The 14,973-nt window shown below is 32.9% G+C and overlaps 1 protein-coding gene across 1 annotated transcript in view; it reads left to right on the top strand.

The window, feature by feature from the left end:
* LOC113500577 (lachesin-like) overlaps positions 1 to 14,973 on the top strand; it is a 35,469-nt gene that overhangs the window by 1,028 nt on the left and 19,468 nt on the right. The window lies entirely within an intron of this gene.

Raw genomic sequence — 14,973 nt, 5'->3', positions numbered from 1 at the left:
CAAAAATTTCTTTTTTCTTTTTAATCATATTATTTATGAGCCAGTATCCTATGGAAAAGTTGAAGACAGAGCATACTACATCATACCATTAGAACTCATATAACGAATGTCACACTGTAATAATACTTAAATAAAAATTTTTTGTTTGTTTAAATTCGTATTTACATGTTTGTTGTTACTAGATGTTTACAAATCAGCTGACACGTATTGCTTTTATACTAGACACCTTGTAACATTTTTCCTAACTGTTTAAGAATTGAAATAATCAGTCAAATGATTAGTTTCGTTAATTAATTGACAATTAAATTTTTAACATTATGCCAATAACATTTTTTCAACTACAAACATTTTTAATTAATTTTCGCTGTTCAATATAATTTACGAACTATGTTATAAATTTTAGATGTATCGATAAATATAATAAAGTTTTTATCAAGTCAAGGACACATTAATAATTAATAGTAATCTATTTGAAAACAAAAACAGAGGATCCATCGGGTCAATAATACAAAATGGACAGTCATGATCACCATCAATTGTAAAAAGTGGTTAAGTACGAGTCGGACTCGCGGTACTCACAGTTCCTGCTGAATAATATGATTTACAAAAAAAATGGACGTCCATTAGTTTTTGATTGTATCAATAATTGTTGATTACCACTTTTTTATTTTTGTTATAGATTATGTAAGTTGTTATAGCGAGTTATACACGTCACAATACATTATCTGTGAAAATGACAACTATTTTGCTATTATGGTTTATGAACCATAAGGTACAGCCTGATCACGGATGGACAAAGGGTCAGATATTTGAGCCTTAGTTCGTATATCCATTTATGTGTGAAACCTCTAAAAAGCCCTATTTTAATCAAATAATATTGGGGCAATAACATTTTTCCACAAAAATATTTTTACAACATCAGCACACAATCGTTAATTGTCATTCGAACAACTTTCTGTTGTCCAGTGATTTTTAATCACTCTATTAACAAATGTTATTCATTAAGATCTCGATGGGCTAGATCTAACTAGATGTGTAGAGCGCAGTCAGCTCGTTAGACTGATTGTCTAATCGTCTTGACTATACACTATACATTGCTTGCACAGTACACCAGAATCCTGAATGTCATTGAACTTAACAAGCAGTGTATTCATTCATTAAGTCAAAAGCAAATCGAACAAAAGTTCGTGAATTTCGAATTTAGGAGGACAAAAAGGTTTTTCTCTTTATCTGTTATACTAATAATAATTCTCCACAACGTTCACACAACTCCTTTTAGTCTCAAAGTAAGCAAAGCTTGTATTATGACTACTATAGAACTGATTAACATATATATATTTCTAAATATATTATTACACATTCACACACATTTGTCCTGGGTTGGAATCCAACCCACGACCTGCGGTAAAGCAGTCAGAGCCACCATCCACTTCACCAGCACCGCTATATACCCATCAATTAAAATGAAATAAATGTAGATACTATCAGTCGTTTTTTGTTTATCCAGTGATCAAATGACGTAATGTAGGTAGTATTGCTGTAGTAAATATACCCACTTGACACAACATTGATTGTCGATTACACAGAAAAATGTTTATCAACAGTTTTGTGAACCATTAGTTGAAACCCTATTTTTATTTATTTACTAACTAACCCCGCAAACGTTGTTTAGCCATTAGAAATAGTTCTAGCTAATAAAAAAAAAAAATATATACATACTAGCTGTTTCCCGCGACTTCGTCCGCGTGGTTAGGAGATATAAGTTATGAATTATATCTGCCCTGCTTTTTCCACATTTTCCATTGTATCTTCGCTCCTATTAGTCGCAGCGTGATGGTTCATGGCTTAAAACCTTCTTCGATGAATGGTCTATTCAACACAAATAATTTTTCAATTTGAACCAGTAGTTCCTGAGATGAGCGCGTTTAAACAAACAAATAAACTCTTCAGCTTTGTATTAGTATAATTATAGAAGTATAGATAAGATGAATCGTTATCAGATCACTCGCTTACTGCTCGTTTTTAAACAGGTACCCTAGCTACTAATCAAATTTTAACCGTCCAGGGAGCGAACCAAAGCCAGACAAAAAAAAATCCAGCTGTTTAGAAGTTAAATGGCATACACTCTTGAATTATAATATAACGAATTATGTAATTTAATAACGAATCATATACCATAAATATATGTGAATAACATAATAATAACGGGCCTGCTGGAAGAAATTTCTGTTGAAATAAGCGGTGCCTATGTACATGAACTATTAAATAAATAAATAAATAAATAATGTATCCGATGTCGTTTTCAGATTATTAAACTTTCCACTGGCGAAATATTATTTTAACGGTTTAATTGCAGCGTTACAAACAAATGCTTATTCGCATTTGAAATGTTAGCATGGCAGTGCCATAATTAAATAAAAACAAAAAAATAAAGCGATTGGTTCCTTACAAATAGGCTAAAACAAAACAATTCAAAAGAAATACAAAACATCCAATTTATAACTGTACTAAAAGTTGCTGAAAATTGATTTTTATTTTAATTACAACAGAAATACACAATCTCCGAAAATTTTGAAATTTTTCAACAATTACAACTAGGTGTCCGATGGACGGACGAACAGTAAGGCCTTATAAATAAAGTTCCACTTTTACCCTTCGTTGTGGAACCCTTAAAACAGTGCACCTAATATATTATACAAATAATTATAATCAGTGACAATATAACGTGATGTTGCTCTTTCTTTTCTAGTAACCGTGTGTTTTAAGCCTAACTATCTTTTGCAAAAGGTTCAGTAGTTTTTTCGTGAAAGAGGAACAAACATCCATACATACAAACTTTCGGGTTTGTAAGCATTCATTTGGTAGGATAGGAGGATTCATATTTCTAACATTATAAATGAACACTCTTTCACTTACCGACAAGAGAAAACAAGTCTTTTTAGAACCACTGCTCAAGCACATAGGAGGCGGGTTCGACCCCTGCCGGGGAAATGTCTTGATATTCATAATCATTGCACTCTAAAACTCACGCATAATACTTGCTTTTTCCTGAAAGGAAAGTTTCTTGTTTATGTTCATAGCGAACATTTCTTTCCAACATATAATTGAATGGTGTACTCGTAATAAGCTTTCATATGACCGTATTCGTGGATAGGGTTATTGCTTATGAGACTATAAATATTTTGTATCTCTTTTCATTTACGGACTAATTTCATGGGAAAAGACCTGGTATTTTGTACAGGCGTACACGGGGACTTAGTTCTAACGTGCCAAGACCGTGTCAAAAAGTTTCATCTTAAATTAGATGTGGATTCCAATTCCCATTCATTCCTGCTCTGTAGAAAGACAGACATGGACGGCCTAAGGTGACTACGAAACTACTGCAAATTGTGAGGACAAAATTTGTTTGGACTATTGGTATCACTGAATGGAAGCGTTTCTTTTCTAATATCATGTTTATTATTAGGTACGCGAGGCAAATACACAAAGTTGTAAAAGCACAAAAGACACCAGCGGAACTAAATGACTGCAGTCTAAAAAAAAACAGAGACGCCACTGTAACACAAGTATTGCACTGTCTCACCATCTGCTACTGACTTTTTTGTGACTTCGAGATAAGGCTCCTAGTTAACAGTAGATAATAATACGAAGAAATAACGTAATCGCTGATCGCCTTTTGTTTTGATCATCTCACAACAATTCGATTGTATTGATACGACCTCTTTGTTACTACAACGACACTCTAGGGATCAGGTGTTGCCCATTCTTTATAACTAACAATTTAATATCAATTTATCATTTCATACTCGGCACTGGAAACACTGAGATACAGAATAAACTAGGTCAATGGAAGTTTTACAGTTCTGCACTAGCCAATCACGAACTTGGGAGTTAATTAAAAAAAGTCTGTGTTGTTAATTGATGAAATTATTATACTTCATAGAGGAGAAATTGAAGTCGTAGCATTGATTTAATTGCTTCTAAACTATTTACCACGTTCTTTAATATCTATCTGTTTGTTGTGATTTAATGTGATAATGTTGTTTGGGTTTTCCCATTAGTAAAGTTTCTTCCAGAAAAATGCATCCGCGATATAAGAGACATTAATATTTATACGAAGGAAAGAAAGTCTTCATAAAATATTTCCTTTTACTGACAATGAAATGTCAAAGGTCCGTAAAGTACTGTAAAAAGGATTTATAGAAGTGAAAGCGAATGAAAAAGTGTTTGAAACTTAATGGAGAATACTTTGAAAAGCAATAAATAACTCGTATTTTTTCATTATAATGAATTTTATTCATGAGTTACGGAAAACTTTGCCCCACTCTCTGCGTAGTTGGAGAAAGTGCATAATTTGCCGATGTTTTATTGTTTTTTTTTTTTACGAAAATCGGAATCGATTCAGGGAATTCGATGTAATATTGACAATAAATTAGGCACATTACACGCCTAATATAACACAAAATGTATTGAATACTAATGACGCGAATTAATTGGACTGTTTAGCTGTAAGTAGGTCAAATTTATTTGTACAATATACTACCAAAAATTATGGTTTTAGTTGCACTTTTGAAAGAGATTTTTGTACACTGCATTAAAGAATAATGGAATAATGCAGAAGTATGATAAATTTACATTTTTAGCTTACAAAAATCTATTAAATCTTAAGGTATGTATAAAGGTAACAGGCAAGGCCACCCAACTACGAGTATTTTTCTTCTTCCAATTTCTGTTTCATAAGTCGCCAGTTACAATAGTTAGTACAAGGAAAATAATCAAAGTTAGATGTTACGAAATGCAAATTTTGTTTAGCCAACGGCACCGCCTACACGAACGCGTGGCAACGCAAACAAACCATGTCCTACAGAGTTCAATTTACCTTTGTATTATAACTGCCTCTAAATTTCCCATTGCTGGGCACAGACCTCTTTCCACATTGCAAAGGTTTGAGTATTGATAACCACACTAGCTCATTGCGGATTGGAGATAGAATCCAATATTTGGAATCCAGGTTTCCGTCGGGTGTCTATCAATGATGTCTTGCAAGAATAAATGAAGTACCTATTGTTTTTAAAAAGTCACACTGGTGATAACACTGAATGCAGGCAGTGTTGGGATCGAACCGGCAACTTTGTGCAAACCCTGCATAGGACCGGTAGGACTTTTAGTTTTTTTTTAACATGGTCTTTTCATATAATATTACTTTTTACCTTACAAGTTTTATTTTCGTTGTCTCTTTAATAGCGTAACAAACAAGTACCAATAATAAATACCAAGCATATTTAAAAAATATAACTTCGCTTTTACCAAAAACATATCTATCAACATTGCTTTTCTTCCCCGTATCATTACGGGGTCTTTCCAATCAATATCTTAACGTTAACTTTAAGGATTTCGAGCTTAAAACATTATTAGCTTCCTTATGTTCATTCAGAAATGACTTTTAAGTATGTTTAGGTAAGAGGGTGTACCACTTACTTCTAAAGACATTTGAAAGTGAGGAAGGGTGATAGCGCGATTTCCAGTGTACAGTGGTGTCTCTCTTCAACAATTGCAATATTTTTACTATATGAGATAGTGGTAGGCGATGACGAACAAAGACTTTGTAGTTGTATTTGTGATAAAAAAAAAATCAGTATAAAAATAAATATCGATTCCTCTTAGCGGCCCATGTTTCTTGGACTTGAAAAGTTCTTGTTTCGGTTCTCGTATTTTCGTAGCTTACTATATTTATTTTTAACTTTCCGGCTTTTTGGTTGTAAGAAATATTCTTAAAATAAAGAAACCCACACAGATTATCTTTATTAGGTTATTTCTTAGTTATCCCTAAAAAAGAATTTCCTTTAAAACAGTCTGTCTATTAAAATATCGACACAAAAATCGTTTTAATAACAAAAATCGTTTTAAAAACGATTTTTGTGTCGATAACTATATTGTCATAAAACTCATATTTATATAAAAATATAATGATAACTCAAAAAATATATACCATGTTGGATGGTTGATCTTGTATACTTAAATACATACATCATCATCATCATCATCATCATCACCATCATCATCATCATCATCAGACCATTTTCAACCACTACTGGACATAGGCCTCAATAATTGCAAGCCATCGAGATCTATCTTCGGCTGTTTGCATCCAGCTCCTGTCAGCCATCATGCGCAGATCATCACTCCGCCTGAGGACGTCCTACACTAAGTTAAATACATTATTGTCACATATTTCTCGACGACAGGTTTGTGAAAACAGGTGCACTTAATTTACAGATGGAGAAAATTATGTTATAGTTAGCGCAGAACTTTCGAAGCAGTTTAGTCAGAGATTAATAGTTCAGCTACACATTGTATCTGGCTTATCGTTATATCAGTCCTCTTATTCATGTTGACACACATGGTTATATAGTGGTTTCTTAGGTTTACGCGAATGTTAGACATTGAAATGAAACTACTTTTACGGATTGAAGGTAGAACGAGCAACATATTCTGTCAAGACGAACGCCATCTCAGTCTGCCCGTGACCATGATACCTGCAAAGGTTTCGAAACGTCGGGAACTAAAATCTAAAATTAAACCGCGAAAAAATCCGTAAAAGTAGTTTCATTTCAACACATGGTTATGTAGCTTACTCTAAAGATTTGTGGTTCAACATGAAGCTTACGCTGAAGATTTGTGCTTCATCATCATCATCATAATCAGCAGATATTAATCGACTGCTGGACATAGGCCTCCCAAATTGCTCGCAATCAAGATCTAATCGAGATTTATCTTCGATAGGATCATCTTAATCTTATATTTGTGGTTAAGATTAATATTGTATTTAATAAACAGAAATACAAAATTAAATTACAGAAAACAAATGATTCCAGTATCTCGGAAGTGCCTTAGCGCGTCACTTGATGCAACTAATTAACAGCTTACGTGGTGGAACTAATAAATAAAACAATAGAAAATAACAAATGTTGGCATTGCCAGTTGGTTTCAAGAATCTATATCTAAAAAACAGAAGATCTGCTTTAGCATGTTCTGACGTAAGAATCTAAAAATAACCATCGGGGTTGATGAATGTTATCAAGCAACAATTAAACAATATTGTTTATTAGAACGTTTAAGCTAATTAGCTATAGAAACGGATGTGGCTACCTTGGAGTAAAGCCAAGGTTTTGCTTACCCGTCGCCCGAGCAACTTTAGGTCATGTTTGTATCATAGCTGTAGGTAACAAGTGGGCACTATGCTAATAATATACGCAGCCCTGCTTTGCATTTAATCTAGCGGTTTCTTATTCTTTGTTAAATATGTTACGTACGACAGCAAAATGGGTTATTTGCATGACGAAAAGAATGCATAGGAAATTAATTTTAGAACATTCAACTATAACTAAAACTAAATAATATGTGCTAGTTGCTAATTTTGGTAATGTAATGTGGAATAAGAAAAATGAAAAAAAGCTTTAAATTTCTCCCAGTTGAGTCCATTATTGGATACACCACTATATTATGGTTGTGTAAGCGTGAAAGCGCTATACATGGCGATTAGTGCCATCTCTCTTCAGCACACGTAACAATATTACTTAAGCACAGGGCGGTAAACCTCCAGAGTTTTTTATCTGAAAATATAAAACTGCGAGAAATAATATAACAGTAATTGTTGTTGTCATACTGGTTAGTAAAGGCTTAACATTATATGAGACTGACAGACGAACAGAAAAAAATAAATAAAGCTATTTTTTCTAAAACTTTTCAGTTATATTTAGCGTTTTTAGAAGGGGCACCGGTGCGTTCTATGCTTTAATAGGTACGAGTCTAACATAACCTTTTGGTCGAGGTACAGATAATCCCCACTTGGAAAAGGCTGTATTTGCGAATGTTTTTATTACCACAGACTAGGTAAAAAATAAAGCCGAGGTCACCTTTACCGTTGCTATGTATAAATTGTTGGTTGGCAATGATTTTATACTGGTCTACGTTATACAAAATATGAAAGTTAAACAATTATGTAGAAACCTTTGGACTGGTCTCATACTTAAGTAAATAGATTCAACACCAAATCGACCGAAGTGTAGCGCGTTCGATACCCGCGTAATCCCGACAAGCTATTATTATGTAATCAAAAAATGCTTGTAATTAGTCTGGGTGTTTTTTTTTGCTGGTATCTTGTATAAAATGTTTGTAGAACTCCCCTTGCTTAGAGGAATAAACTTACAAAATTGGGAGCCATTTTTTTAAATAAAAAGAATCAATTATCTGTTTAGCTAATGGCTACTTGGGTATATATGTGATAATAAACAGTTCTGAATGAATTCAGTACCATGTTATGTTGTATGTAAACACGTTACTATTCTCATAAATTATATATATGGTTATGTTTAAAGTTTTGTCATACGTTGTATATCCTTGTCCATATGAAACCGTTGTTGATGTTATAGTCTTGTGACTGGTTACTAAGTTACATAGCCGGCTTCTAAACTCCATTTAAAAGGCAGGTTCTAAACCAAATCATTCTTCGCTTGTATTTGGATTATCGCGGTAAAATTTGACGTGCAGTCAATTAGTGGGGCCGGGAGTTCGCCAGGGCGCGTTCGTAATTTGTCAGTGACAACGTCGGAAGTTTAACAAGCCTAGTTTTAACAATATCAACCACTATAACGCCATTTAGAAAACATTAAATCAAATTGTGCTGTCATGGATTTATATAGCTATTATATTTATGGCACAAGTTCCCATTACGTCGATAGTTTAGGTATTTAGTGGGTGTGAATTTTAGTGTTTCGAGTTCCTATTGTATTCACTTATCTAGTCCGGTATTCCGATGTATTGTGTTTGGGTTGGAAAGTTTAGACCGTGTTTATTTATTTTGATTGGCTATAATACTGAAGTGTATTTCTAAACGTATGACGCAAATTAATTTACTTTCATACGATATAATCGTATTTAGTGAATTGATAAATCGTATCTAGTATATTATATATATTATAAATGTGAAATATTGTGAGTGTGTTTATATGTGGGTGTGTGTATGTTTGTAACCGCTTCACCCCCAAAGGGGTGGACCGATTTCGATAAAAAATTGTTTTTAATTTCGTTAAAAGGAGGTATTTTAAAAAACATTCAGGAAAGTAAATCAAAGAGAAGCAGCGAGTCTTTTTAAAATTTGTGTTTCGTGTACTCAACAGTAAATTATTGTGAAAATGACAAAATACAACCTACTACATGTACTCGTGTGTGATTGCTATGTGTTTCCACAAGCCTAGTCGCTGATCACAATCAACATTGGTCGTAGCTGTATGCGGGTTGATAAATCAAAGTACATTAAATGAATTATACTATTCTGTATCTTATAGTAAACTAATCTCGTGTTATAGGGACTTTTTTGGAGGTAGCGTCTGTCCCTATATACGTCCGTCTGGTGGCGGACTGTGTCTCATAAACCGAACTGTTCAAGTTGAAATATTCACAAATGATGTTATTTTTTGATAGTTAAAACAATCGCCAGAACAATTTTTTTTTCAGTTTAGTTCTGTTTTAGCTTCTGTATTGAAAGTTTGACTTACAGTTGTGTAACTCGACCAGTTGTGTTTCTAACGTATTTACCTGAAATACCATAGTATTTATATTTTCGTTCGGATATAGTGCAACGTCTCCCATTCAAAGATTTAGCAATCTACTTTAAAACTAGTGCAGGTATTGCTTATAACGTAGAATTTTTATCTAACTGCAAATAAAGAGGCAAGCCACAAATGAGTTTCTCGTAGCAAAACGTAAATAAACTTGTGTGTAGTGGTTCAGGATCCAACGAACTTGCTAGTTCTTTTTACTAGGGTACAGTGTACCAAAGAGGTGAATATGCAGGTTCTGGTTTTATTTTTATTCGATGGTTTAATATAGCATTGGGATATTGTAAAACAAGGTATTGAGTGTAATATCGACTTTCAGATGTTTCTTTTCGTTTCGATTCACTTGAAATTATTTTGTTGTTGTTTCTCACACTTACGAGTGGGTCTCCGGTAAATTGAGATTACTGAAAAATAATCAATGCACGCCTGAAAATAACTTTTTTTAATTAACATTAAAATAATAACTTTTGTGAAGCGGTTTCATTATAATTATTATTCGTTTATGGTTCACTCACACTGGTCGACCTCTACTCGCATCAGCTCATGATGAAAGAACTCCGGTTGGGTCCGAAACTAGTCGGACGATCCCAATAAATATGCGTCCCGATAAAAACCGTTGCATGATTTACTCATGTTTCATATTCTTTTCCTTGTCCGTTTGTTTCAGTTTTTCTTCAAATGAATGAAGCGATATCAATAAATTCAACTTCAATAACGTCTTTATTTCAAGTCTTGCACTGGAATTAGAAACTAAATTTTATTTCGATTAGGGCTTCATTTTAGGTAACGAAAAGTAGTGTCTTATAAATAGTATAGATTTTTCTATTTAGAAAAACTATTTTATTTTCAGGTATGCATAAAAAAGCTATAGTTACTTATTTATTATTTTCTTTCCTTTATTGGATAGCAATTATGAAACAGCGACACGAAATATTGAAAACACGCCCGCGGATTCAGATACTGGCATTGTTTTGTTTTAACATGGATTGCGAAAATTGAATGGCTCGACGTTTATTTTTGCGAGAATTCGACACCACTAGTTTTCGAACGAAGAGAATATGCAAAAAAGAGTTTTATTGAACACCTACGCAATTTCCCGTTGGAGAATATAAAATCTGAGAAATTTTGTTGAAGGTCAATTTTTCGGTCTCGATTTAAAAATAAATAATATTCTGGAAAAATGTAAAAATCCTGTTGTAAATACATTAGTTTCTTCAAAGAATATAATGCCTTTCATGGACTAGCCTTTCATTTAAAAAAGAAAAATTATGTAATATGTCCAGTAGACTTGCGCATAACTTCCATTCTTGTGGACTTGGGATAAAAACTTGCCTATTAATATTCAAATTATATCTGTTCGCTACAGAAATATGTTACACTTTCCTTTTTGTATACATTCTATATATTTTTAAGACGTAATACCGTAACTTTCCAAGCCCCTAAATTTTCCAAGCTAAAGTCATGTTAAGATTTCAAAATATAAATAAATAGGTATATATTTTACTTCTTAGTTCTCAGCTACGCTCAATAAATGGGCTATCCAACACAAATGACCGGGACTATTCTCATGAAGTTATCCAAAGAAAAAACAATTAAAAATTACAATTATCCCACTAATAAGACGCGAAAGTTCGTATGTATGGATGTGTGTTTCTCTTTCTCGCAAAAACCATTGAACGGATTTAAATGAAACTTTGTACATAGATAGTTTATAACCAAGATTAACATATTATCCCAAATTTATGTTCCCCTGGAATCATTTTCTATTTGTAGCAGGCGGGCTTGCAGGCAACAGCTAGTTAGTAAATATGTGGAGCAACAGAAAACGACAGAACGATGGTAGTAGATGCTTCAAATCTTATTTACATTTGCCATCTGTTTCAAAACCACTGACAGCTATTTCTTAAATAAATCCCAGTTTTTGAAAGGAAATCCCAGTTTTTGATTGATGATTGTTTTAATGACAATCGTTTACGAGTATCTTACAAATACCATAATGAGTATAAAAATAGCAACAGAGATTCAAATTATATTAATGGTATGATTTTGTTTTCTCCGAACATGGAATAAAATACTTTTCCTCTTTCTATCTTTTATAAACTCACTCTGGCGATCTAATTTGAGAAACATGGAAAAGCAAGGAACATTGCAAGAAAAGAACTATCAGGCTCATTTTTATTAGTGATAATATACTGCACGGATAGCAGAGAGGTTGAGGTCGCCATGCCAAACATCCACTGTGGGCGATGTGTCGCGGGTTCCATCCCCGCGTAGGACAAGCATTTGTGTGATCCATTAATTTTTGTCCTGAGTCTGGGTGTCTTCGTGCATGTGACTTGAAAGTTTGTGAAACTGAAATGCGGGTGTCGTTTTTTTTAATTGTTAGTCTGAAATAACGAGCTGATGCAGTAAATTGAAGGGCCCGGCGACTATATGTGGAATCAAAAGTGACCGATTATGAACGGTCATGAAAAGCGATTTGAGCGATACTGTCGAAATTTACATTTTACCAAAACACACACGTCATTTGGAAATAATAGAAATACTTCAATTAATTAATTATCATTCTCAAACTCCATCCGTAATGAAGTCGTATTTATCCCTAAGTTTCTTGTTACATGTTTCAATTCATTCTGGTTATTTTAGCGTAAATGATTTGGGATCTAGGTTTACTCCGAGAGAAAATCTAGGTGAATTGCCGCTTTGGCTACGTCTTAGTGGTTTCATGTTTATTTGGGGAGTACTGTCCCAGTCATTACTGTTAAATCTTTTAGTACACATTTGAATTTACATACATATTTTAGCTCTGACTTCTGGGAAATTTAGTCACTAACATCTTACATATAGAGTGTTTATAATGATTAAGGAATCAGTTATGAGTCAGAACTTCAGAATAAGGAAAGGAAAAAATCAATATTTGTACATACTTTCGTAGTTGTAGCGACTACAACATTGTCCAAAGTCGACATTATTCACTAGATACGCATAACAACCAGTAACACAAATTAAAGACCTAATAAATCAAACTAGCTCATGTGAAACAAAACACTATCAAATCGAAAAATAAACAAAACTCTCCATAATATTATTATAATCGTTCGTATATGTCAGTTTTGACCTGATTCTGTTAGTAAGTTAGTATATTTCAGTTTCGTGTCGCGTGTTACGGAACTAATTTAATAAAAACAACACAGTTTATTAAAGGGTATTTTGGCATTAACGCTCAGATTCATGTTACACAGTAACCTTCTTAAATTAAGCGCTATATCTAATTACATGTGATAATAGTTTTAGTTTATACTAAATGGTACTGAGACGAATCACGTAAAAGGGTGAGATTATAAGGAACAAATAAGGCTTAGTATTTATTAGATAATGTTGGAGCCTTTTCAAGTATTGTCCAAGTTTCTGACAAAGGATAATTTCATGAATTCTAAATAGAATTATAGCTTGACAGAGTAAATAAAAAGGATTCCTCTTTCTCGATACTATTTGGCTGTTCCTTCGCTATTTGATGAATATTTAAAACTGTTGAGATTCAATATTGAATTGCTTTCAATGATCAATGATTCAGATGTCTTGTATTCATTTGTTTCTTTTTGAAGAATCTCGTAATTTTACTTTTTAGTATTCATAAACAAAACTCATCGTGTCATGCTGTTATCAATCATTCTCAAGTACCAATTGATGAAAACAGTACTGGATAGGGATGGTTAGATAAATATAATTAAGTGCGAGTAGGACTATGATATTAGTTAGTATATAATGGCCTACAAACATATAAAATAAACTTGACGAAATTAATATTATAATTTGTTTTACCAAAATTGGTACCGAGTCGATAGGTTTACTTTAACTAAGTAACAATTTAAATATTAGCTTTAGTTTATTATTCTCTATTAGCTTAAACTCTGACAATAACAGACTCGTTGGAACTTCAATAGTAAACGAAAAGGAAACGCTAAATGTCTGTTTTGACGTAGATCAGAATACAATTAAAATAATCGGTTTTATTGTGATGAAAGACGTTACAAATTTCGGTATTTAAGATGGGTTTTATGCCAACTTATTACAAATACCTTTTTGTAAAGGCGTTCAGGTGTAAGGTTTATAAAAGTTGAATATTTAAGTTATTTGTCAATTAAATTCGATATAAAGTAGCAATCAATTTAAAAGTTAGAAAGTTCATGATTTTTATTTTTTATTATTTCCGTACCTGTTCAAAATCAGCTAAGAATATTAATATTATTTTAACATACCTAGCATGGTAGGTTTTCCACATTCATTTTAGTGAACCAATCAACGAACGTAATGTACTTCATACCATCATGGCATTTTTATCCAAGTAAAAAAAAATGTATCTACTTTATATATAAGAAACAACACATTCCAACGTCTAATAAAAACAATTTTAATAAAAGCATTCTAAACGATGGTTATACAAACAGGGCGGCCACTTTACCTCTAGTTGCTAATTTGGTGCAAAAGCACAGCGTTACTTACAAATAATTTGAAACTGCAATGTGGCTTCCTATGCAGTCTTGTGGGACTACTGAGGTAAAAACATACAGTACTACTGTAATATTAACGTAAACGTTACATATGATAATATTGTTTATATAGCTGAGCTTCATTTTGGTTTATTTTATTAGTTGTTAGTGTACCGTACTTGGAATCCTTTAACTGTAGAAGCCCTGTCTATCCGTCACTCTTTCCGTCACGTCACCAGGCTGAATGTCATAAATCGTGATAATTAGAAAGTTGGAATATATTTCACAGACGTCATGTTTCTGTTGCCACCTTAACGACAAATACTAAAGAAAGAATTATTTTTAACCACCCATTTGCATCCTATAGCTTATATGTAACTGAAGCTTTAATTTCGTAGGACTTAACGTATTATGAACTTAACGTTAGTACTAACTTGTCATAACAATTGAAATTGATGGATTTAATTTGATATTATGTATTTGGCATGGAGTGACTTTTGAACTGCTAATAAACCACTATCGGAATTGAAAATCAATGTAATTTCAATCGCATAAATATGTAGCTTATCCTAAATATTACACTGTGGAGTTCTTCTCTAACAGGATTTTAGAATACGATGCTTTCTCTGTGTAAAATTTAACAAGGTATTGTTAACAAATACAAGTGTATCTAAGCTAAACTGCACCAACGCTGGTTTACTCCGGATTTAGCTTATTTTAAGAAAGTCTCACTACCAAAGCATTTTCTTACACAAAGAACACGTAATTAAAACAATGTTGAAACATAACCTTAAAAAGGTTGGTGTAACATTTTAATTAGGCAACAACATGTTAAATCAATAAGACCCCTTTGAATAAATGTT

Source organism: Trichoplusia ni, chromosome 14 (genome assembly GCF_003590095.1).
Source record: "Trichoplusia ni isolate ovarian cell line Hi5 chromosome 14, tn1, whole genome shotgun sequence".
NCBI lineage: Eukaryota > Metazoa > Arthropoda > Insecta > Lepidoptera > Noctuidae > Trichoplusia > Trichoplusia ni.
The sequence above is the reverse complement of the archived record's forward strand: the minus strand, read 5'-3'. Positions and strand labels throughout refer to the sequence as shown.